Consider the following 10,441-nt stretch of genomic DNA (forward strand, 5'->3'; position numbering starts at 1 on the left):
ATCGAACCCGGGACCCCTGTATATCTAGTCAGGCGTCCTAATATCCTCAATCCAGCCCAACGTCGACGTCGAAGATACTTGTCAGGACTTACCATTTTAAATTATTTATTGCCTGTACAAGGTTCATCATGAAAATTCTTTGAAATAATTGATGCATACAAATTTTTTAAAATCATATGGCTGGACTGGGATTGGAACCGGGGACCCTGTAATTCTAGTCAGGTGCTCTAACCACTGAGCTATCCAGGCTGATGTCTATAATGCAGCCTAATTTCCTACAGTACTATAAAATTATACATTAATTAACTGGACATTTAAGGGTATAGAATTTGGTCCTAATAGGGATTTAAATATTTATGGTGAAAAATTCGATGATAAGGTATGAATTTTTACAGCTACCTAAGTTATCGAAGTCTCGTCACGTGACTCGCGAGATATAACCAGATAACGTGAAAACTTACTTCCGGGCAGTTGCCCAGAAATGGCGTTGTCAATAATGTACAGTACTGGGCTCGTTATGTTGAAAGCCACACTAAGCTTACTAGGAAAAGCGAGAGAGCTGTTGATAGCGACAGGGTTTTGAAATTTGTTTTCGATAAAGAGTTTAGTGTCATAAATGCGGTTGTGCAAGCGTCCATGCGAGACACATCTTACAAAGTTCAGGTATGTTTATTCGATTGAATCAATACATCACAACAATTTCTAACTATATTTAAGAGTTTAATTAAGATATCTTTGGTAAATAATGAAAGATCGAGAAGAGTTTGGGCCTCCCCACCTCATCCATGTTTACAATAAATTGAAAAAATCACGTAAAACGTGTTAATGCAGTATATAGTCAAATACACATGTTTATTGTTTTTTTTTTTCAACTTTAACAGATATTTCTGGAAAATGAAGAAAACAGTACTGGTTCCATAAAGTCATCGACATGTGAATGTCCAATGGGCCAGTTTCGCTGCCACCATGTAGCTGCAGCACTTTTGTTTGGGTACATGAACTTGAAGCTTCTCAACTCTTATTTTGTGTTTGTTTTTTGTTTATTTTAATATAATTTTAAGTACTTTGTATACATAATATTTATACTACATAGAACATTCTTTTAGATTTAAGAGGGCAAGTAAGACAGATGTGAAGTGCAGCTGGATCAAGCATCCTAAATCTGCACCTCCTAAAACTGTAACAACAAATGGGGAAATGTATCCACCCATACAAGATTATAGGTAACTCACAAGCAGCAATATACAGAACAATGTACAGTATATTTAGGCCATAATTAAAAATATTCCTAGATTCGCATCCCCACTGACCCCAATTTTTTACCCCCGCCTCAATTTTTTTGTTTCTGTTTTTATTCGTCTTAATTCTGGTCTGGATCAGTATTCATCTACCATTCTACTTTCGTTTTAAATCCCGCGAATGTCGACATAATTTTGACGGCTGAAAAGATGGTAATTGCTGTAATACATGCGTATATATTTTAATCAAGGGTCATTGGTTGAAAAAGATTGGTGAATATGTGAAGTAAGGGATAATTGAACCTTTACTATGACTTTTATTCGGGTATTGTAGATAAAATTACACCGATTGACCAGGTCAATAAAACATCTGCAAAACTGAAAAAATATAAAATAAAAAACGCCCGCCCGCCTCGGATGAGAATCTAGCAATTTATTTATTATGGCCTTACTAATAAAATTATAAATGAAAGGTTGTTATTTATTTCAATTTTATATTCTGTAATGAATAGTTGATGTTTGCATGTACATGTAAATTTAGAGCATTAAAAAGAGAGATGACAGATGCAGATAGGTCATATTTGTATGATCAGCTAGGTCAGTTGGGTAGATTTACAGGTTTGATTGATGAACAATTATATTGTTTTCATCCTTGTCACAAGGGAAACTGTTTCCTCTGAATCAAGGTTCATGTTAAGATTTATTTCCGATTTGATGTTATACATTTTTGTTTTTAAAGGATTTTCATTTATATTTTTAAAGGTTACATATTTTTGTTCATGTGACACTTTGATCACTTGTATTTAATAGGCGTTGGAAGCAGGTGGTGGTGGGGGGGGGGGATAGCCCCCCCCCCCCCCCCGTTATTTTTGGAAAGATACACATTATATAGGCATTTAAGATAAAAAATTGGAGTTTACCTTTTTTTATTGGTTTAGCCCCACTTTCAATTTGCTTCCGATGCCTATGTAAATTATTATCACATCAACTTAGTGTTGCATTATATTTTAAGAACATGTATCACCTATCTGTAATTTCTTTGACCTTGAAGAAATATTAAGGAAATTTACCTCATAGACTATATAAACTATTCACAATGACCAAACTTAAATTATGGCTATAAAAGGTACAAAACAAGTGTGCAATATGACATATGTTGAAAGTTGTGGCCAGTGTATGGTAATTTATATTGCTATTTCATTTATTGCAGCTGTGCACTGGATTTTATCAAATGAGCCTGAGTGTAAGGAAATGCCGGCATTACTTATTGAAGACCAGCTCATAAGTGAAGAGTATTTGAATGCTCAGTGCAAGGCATCTCATTTAAGGTATTCATCCTGTAAATCAAATATACAGAAATATGTTGAACTTGAAAAAAATTACTATATTTGGATTTGAAACAATGAAAATTTAAAAACAGATTTTAAGTACATATATATTCTTAATATGATTTTGTTAACACAGGGAAAGACTTGTCATTTCTTCAGAAAAGATTATTGAAACAGCATCCTGACTACAGGGCAAAGAGAGAACTCTTTATGGGCAGCTGTTCGCAAATTGAGAATAACTGCATCTAATTTGGACAAGTTATTGGTGCCATTAGAAGAAATAGGTAACTAAAATTTTCCACCACAAATTATTTTTATTTAAAAATATTACATTTTATAATAAAATGATATTACTGAATACTTTAGTTAATGCATGTTTCTTAACCATAATTTTATAATTAAAACAATAAAAAATTCTCTTTTCCTAGTAGGCTTTCAGTGTCATTAAAGAAAAGATTACTCAGTGCATATAATCTTGAGAAAAGAGCTTCTATTCAGTGGGGACTTACCCATGAAAAGAGTGCAAAAGATGAGTATTGTAAACTCGCAGAGGTCATGGTATTAGAGACAGGTAAACATAGTTATCAAATTAGTCAGATATATTGTCTCTTACAATAATGATATGTAGTTGAGTGTCCACTTTGTTATTAGTCACTGCTCAATGATGCCGAGTAAAGGTCTAGACTAAATGAGAAGCTCTCAATTATCAGTAAAAAATTGCCAAATGGGATGTTAAACATCATAAATATTAACTAATTTGGCAACATTTATAGTGTAATATTTAATTTTAGGCATCTGGCTTCATGAATCAGGAGTTCTTGGTGCCTCCCCTGATGGATTCGTCCAAGGTGATCCCAAGCATTTAAAGGTTCACCTTCAAGGAAAAATGAGTGCATCACCAGATATTATAGAGGTTAAATGTCCTTTCTCTGCAAGAGCAATGTCTATCAAGGATGCTTGTACAAGTTTGAAAGATTTCTTCCTTGGTAAGGACAAACTAATTTGAAAGTTTTCTAAAATAGATATTAATTAAAGGAATGCATATGTAAATTAGTTCTCATTTTCCTTTGATTAGACCACCTTTTGTATTTTCTGGTTCTTGTATCTCTAAAAAAATATCCTTCATTATTTTGTTAATTTTTTTAGAGTGTGACTCAGCAGGTGTCCTGCATCTTAAAGAGAATCACGATTATTGGCACCAAGTCCAAGGCCAGCTTTATCTCACAGGCACCACTTGTTGCGATTTTGTAGTTTGGACACCAGTGAGCATGGAAGTCATTCGCATCCTTTGAGATGAATTATGGGAAATTCACTTAAAAAACATGATTGAATTCTATTTTAATGTGTTTCTACCCTCTCTACAGTAAATAACTGCCTTCTTCCATTAGTGCAGTAAATAAATAGAATTTCAATTTTGAAACTGTTTAATTTTTATCTTTGTTTGTTTTTGCAAGTAAGAAAAAAGCAATCATTATCTGAAGCAAGCACACTGTTTGGAAATTTTGAAATGGATACTTATTATGTACAATTAAGTCCTCACAAATATTGAGTGTAAAAAAGAAATATATACACACTGCAATGCCAAAAAACAAGATCTATAAAATTTTTGATTGAACAACAATTTAATCGAATTTTTTAAAAGAATTTACAGTTTAAATAATTATATTATGCATGATTTCTGAATACATGTTCACAACATCCTAATTAGACACTATGTGTCACTATGTACATTCACCGTAGCATATATACATGTAAAGTTCATAACAATACATGTGCATTGTATGACATTTTCCTCCAAAAAATAAACACTCATTGTTTTAACAAAGGTATTTTTAAGCCTTGATTGATATGAAGATTATATGGCTTCTTTCTAAATCACAACTAACTTTTCAGGAATTTCTACAACTAATACATAATTTACATGTACATACATGTTGCATTATTTTCGTCTTATACATTGTCAAGAATGTTGCTAATGCTGAGGAACATTACATATTGTTAGATGCGTCTGAAACAAATAAGATTTTAGTATTTAACAAGGAAGTACCCTGGTATAATAATGAATATAAACATCATAGAAGATTTGCATACACAAATTTTGCATGTTTGTAATAATACAAGTTTTAAATGTTGAGTACTGCTTTAAATTACACCAATTCTAAATTTCATACTTTTCTGCTATTTCCTTCAATAGAGGAGCTTGCAAATTAACAAGAGCTACACATAATTGGAAAATTTTGGTGGCAAGATGTCTGTATTGTGCAGGAATATGATCCAGAATACGATAGTTCTTGATTCTTTCGTTGGCACGTTCCACATGAATTCTGCTTCTCCCAATCTTATAACAAAGCTGTGCTTCTTCCTTTGTGAAATGGGCTTTGGATGACAGGAAAGGTGGTATGTTTAATGTCACTCCTGGTGGAAGCTTATCAAAAATGTTAAGCCCTTATCTGCAAGGATCATATCACCTGGCTGCAACATATGCAATACACTACAGTGGTCAACAATTGCAGCATTGGAGGTGGATCCTGGGTAGAGATCAGAAGAATACACTAAAGCACCATTTGGTGCTACACAGGTGACAGCTTTCACAGTATGACGACTTTTGTAGTTGCTATAAGATAGTGATTGGTTGTTCATGTCTGATGGTACGTCCTGTGTGATTTCAGTGGCATCCATTGCTATTCTCGCGGAGGAAAACTCCTCAAATGATTTGAGCATTGATCCTTTGCATTTCAACTGGGAAGGTATCCCCACAGCCTTCATCACTCCTTCAAATAAGATCTCGTGCAGTGCTGTAACATAGGTATTCACTATTCAATATGTTGGAGACGGTACTTTTACTGGTGTTAAATCTTTCTGCTAAATCCAAATCCCTTAAATTAAGGCGTAACTTCATAAGAGTCATAAGGAGCTGCTGGTCACTGGTACTGATACCTTGTACTGTCCATTCATTGTAGTAATCAAATGGGCCCATTCTTTCCAACAAAGAAACTTAATATACGGAAAACTTCAGCAGGAAATGATGTATATAACAGCATCTATAACAAAACAAATCATGAAATTGAAACAGTTATTTATAAATTTTTATTAATCATGATCTTTGAATATGTATACTATTTTTATAGAAAAAAATAAACATCATGTGAAAAAAATGCATTTTCAACATCAAATAAATTCAACATAATGACGTGTCAAATGGATTCTGATATAAAACTCGAGACAAAAGAGCTAGCAGCTGCTGTTTAGCATTCATAACTACACCGAATGACAATCAGCTCATCAGTGAATATAAATGTTTATTTAAGATGCTTTTTAAACACATTTAATAATCAGTAAGTACACTGATGCCCTTGTATGGCAGCTCATGGCTAAGGTTTAAAGTTTCTCAAATGCAAGTCAAACTCAAAAGGTCAAACTAAATCAAAATTGTTGATACTAGTACCCTACTGCAAGGTCTCATAACAAGATATATACCTGTGAAATATGAATTTTGTCCAGCTGTTCAAAAGTTACTTCTAAAAGTGGGTCTGACCGTCAAACATCAAGGTCAAAGTCAAAGGTTATTTATAACTATGGTTAAAATTTTGCAAAAGTAAGCCATAGCTCCTTCCAGTCAATCAGCTTAGACAAGGATTATATTTTTGCAGACAGTCAGGAAAAAATATATATGCCCCAATATCTTCATAAAAATATGATAAAGTATCAAACCTTGTCTAGTTCCTGTATTATGTCGACAAAATAGATTAAAAATGATTGGCAGTTTTTGTCATGGCTTTATTGATTAATAGTCAAATCAATCATCAATAAATCAATAGTCAAAATCAATCATCAATATAATCAATAGTCAAATCAATACAATAAATACAATGATGTACACAAGGTATCTCTACAATGATGTACATTAAGTATCAATTCAATGATGTACACAAAGTGTATATTGAATAATTAATACACAATGGGTACAATGATAAACAATGATATTCAATCAATGATGTACGCAAAGTGTACACATGTATTTACACAATGGGTACAATGATATTCAATGATATGCAATGTTATGCAATAATATGCAATGATATTCAATGATATACAATGATATTCAATGATAAATGAATTGCAATGAGCAGGTAGCAATGTATTACAAAGACAATGGTCTACGTCGACTTTATCAATTATGAGTATATGACGTAGAATCAATAGCAATGGCACAATGACGGAAGCTCAATTATTGGCCACTGGCCCTGGAAGATAACAGGATCAGCAGCGAGCTTCTAGCAAAATTCGGCCATATGTCTTCACATGGGAGCTAATAAATTAAAGCGCGGCATGTGAAGACATCCGCCACATGCGGCAAATTTTGCCCATGCCATGACAAAACTGCTATGTTTATTACCATTATGTAAAATTAATTACTGCTTGATATATATGCAGTATACTGTAGAACTAGGGAAATTTTTTATGAAGATCAATAATATATGTAATGATAAATAACTTTTCAATAGATCAATAGTTGCATAGATCAATAATACATGTAATGATCAATAACTGTTCAAAAGTTCAATAGAACAAATAGTTGCAAAGATCAATAATATATGCAATGCCAATAACTAAATGGAAATGGTAGGTAGCACTGAAAATTTTGACAAATTATTTTGATTATGTCACACCGAATGGTATAGAGAATAATGGTAGAATGTGCACGTGGTATATGGGAAAGGTGAACACCCTCTGGATACAATTTTGGTGAGCCCTGTTGAATATTGGGGAAGTGATTATACCCCCACCTCTTGTGGCAATAAACCAATATATGAGCTATTTATCCTAATGCAAACCTTGTGTGACAACATGGGCCTGAAATAATTTCTTGGCAGCATTTGTGACCCAATAAATTTTAACCTTGGTATTAAACATAATTGAAAACAAGACAGTCAATTTCATAAACTTTGGTAGATGGCAAAGGGACATGGAACCAATACTATTACCCACAATGTATCATTATGACATGTGGGATGTTGTGTTATGACACCATAGTTCAAACCATCTGATATGGATGTTGTATTATTCTAAGTCCGATTCGCATAATCTAAATTGATGAATGTGTGATTTTTTGCATAATACTCTTAAAGATGATGCAATAACACATACAATGACAGAAGTGCCTGCAAACTTAGAATAAATTTAAAAACAGTAAAAAGGTGTTGTCAAGTGAACCAAGTGTGCTTTACCAAGAGTTTGTCTCAAAGACCACTAAAAAGAAATTGCTAAAGTGGCTTACATAAATATTTATTGATTTTATTGTAGGGTGATTCCACAAATTTGAGACAAATGTTGTCCCTTATGAAAAACATCCTAATATTCCTGTTATATATAACAAAATTTCCCTGATTTTGTTCCAAAATCAAATAAAAAGATATTCTTTTTTGTATTGATATGCAAAAATGTTAAAGTTTGATTTTAATAATGAAAAATAATATCTCTGAGTCATGTATCAATGACGTATATCAGTGTCCCTATGATAGACTTACCACTTTTTGTAGTTTTTTTTGACGCGTCAAGTTTTTGATTTTGACATAGGTCACGTGGTGCTTTTGGAAATAACCACAAGATCATAAATTGTCCTTGTTTCATAGGGGTTATATATTTCCATAGTGAGATATTTTTAATCTATTCATTGCATTATTTAAAGTTTTTAAAAAATGTTATCTAGATCATTTCATTTTTCCGTTTTTATGAAACAATGACATATGTCTTGGATCAATTCCAAAAATGTTAGACGAGAAACTTTTCCATCATTCATTCGTTGATCTTTTAAAGCCATATATGGCGTAACTGATCAAAAAATATATTTTTGAAAAAATACAAAATTAAGTAAAGAAATATAGTTAGTTCATTGAAATTAAATCTTTTCATACAATTCTGAACACAGAGAACACCTCGTTTCATCTAATAATAGAATTTTATCTTCTCTGTAATGTGTTATTTAAATCTTTTGTATTTTCTTCCGAGTCGGAGAAAATTACGAGAATCTAAACTAAAATGTGATATCTTTAAAACGCAATTGACTTAGACTTTGTAATTTACGGAAAAGTTCTATCTTTATATGAAGTAATGATACAAATAATAAGTTCTTATAATTTTCGAATAATAATTTTCATTGTACATACGCCATAAGTAGTATAAGATGTAACATTTGGCGCCCGGTTTATACGCCCGATTTCTGCTATACGCCCGGTTTTTCCCCGAAAAGTATGTACAAAAGTAAGAAAAAGCCATAAAAAATTTTGACGCCCGGTTTTTTTCCGAAAAGCATGTATAATAGGAGGACAAAACCATAAAAACTTTTGACGCCTTGTTTTTCACCGAAAAGTATGTATAATAGTAAGAAAAAACCATAAAAACTTTGACGCCCAGTTTTTCTCCGAAAAGTATGTATAATAGTAAGAAAAAAACATAAAAACTTTGACGCCTTGTTTTTCACCGAAAAGTGTTATACGCCTGGTTTGTCACTTAAAAGCGCTTGACACCCAGTTTTTTCATGTACCTGAATGCCCCCAACACATGGAAACATGACATTTGGTCTGGGAAAGGGTTTAACACCCAGTTTTTCATAATGAGGTCCGGCACACCTGAATACTTACATTTTAATTGTTTTACTACTTGAAACGCTTGTCACTATAAACCCAGATTTCTTGTTTTTTTTCTGTTCAGCTAATTTAGTCCATTTTTAAGCATTACATTTTTATTGTTTTATAAGAATCAGATTTTTTATAATACAATGGGGATCAAAATAAATGACTTAAATTGCAACAATTTGAAACTAGTGAAAGACGGTCTGCTAGAGGTAACATCCTTAGGAATGGTGCATGACAGTACTTCAAACAAATTGTTTACTTAAAGGTTTTTAATTACGGAGCGTAACGCATCATTTTAACGTAAACTGAATCTTGAATGTAAAAGAAAACGACCGACGCGTACAAATGATAATGGTCATTTGCTGTAGACTAGCTGGATGTACAAATGACGAACGGCCATATACTAGTATATACATGGTGAAACAGTAGTGTTACAAAGTTCAACGACATAGAACACATTTGGGACGATATAGACGTCGATTACCTCCCTCCAGAAGTGTTCAATGAGATTGAGGAGATCGAGAAATCGTATATTTTCAGACAAGTAAGTCCTCCTTTTTTTAATAATTATATTTTTTAATCAGCTTGTGAGATTTTCTTAAGATGAAAAAAAAAGCATACGTTTGTTTTTCAATTCTTGTTGTTTAGAAAATAAGGGACTTATTCAATAAGAAAAAAGAATGGAGAGTTCAAAATGAAGTATGTTTGATTTAATTTTTTAATTGATAGTTTTGAAAGGATTATTTTCTATAAATATCTTTTAAATATAAATAATTATTAAAAACTCCTGAAACACGAAAAAAAAATGGATCTGGATCTTCAGATAACCAGTCAACAGCCGAAGAAAAAAAGAACCTCAAGAGACCCAACACCAGTATATACGTGTTAAAAAATAAAAGGAAAAGATCATTTTTGCGTTCAAAAAATGAAGTGGATATTTTTTTAAGCTCTAAAAAAAAACGAATTTTGAAGGGGTTCAATTTTAAACGCTGTTTTAAGGTGAAAAATTTGAGCATGTTAAATTTGATAGAACTTTTTTAGATAAAAATATATATCTTATAATTATGAAAAACTGTTCAACATCGGAAAATGTTTCTGATACTATACAAGTATGTATGATAAATAATAGATAAAATAAAATAAAAAAATATAAACATAAAATATTATAATGTAAAAAAATAAAATAAATAAAATATAAAAATAAAATAAATAAATATAAATAATATGTAGAAATATTTTT

The 10,441-nt window shown here is 32.0% G+C and overlaps 1 pseudogene; it reads left to right on the top strand.

Moving 5' to 3' along the window:
- The first annotated feature begins 426 nt into the window (after window positions 1-426).
- LOC134264015 (uncharacterized) lies at window positions 427-6,246 on the top strand (annotated as a pseudogene).
- The last annotated feature ends 4,195 nt before the right edge of the window (window positions 6,247-10,441 follow it).

This window comes from Saccostrea cucullata, unplaced genomic scaffold, assembly GCF_032062105.1.
Source record: "Saccostrea cucullata isolate Sc308-1 unplaced genomic scaffold, CSIRO_AGI_Scuc_v1 ctg12851, whole genome shotgun sequence".
Classification (NCBI taxonomy): domain Eukaryota; kingdom Metazoa; phylum Mollusca; class Bivalvia; order Ostreida; family Ostreidae; genus Saccostrea; species Saccostrea cuccullata.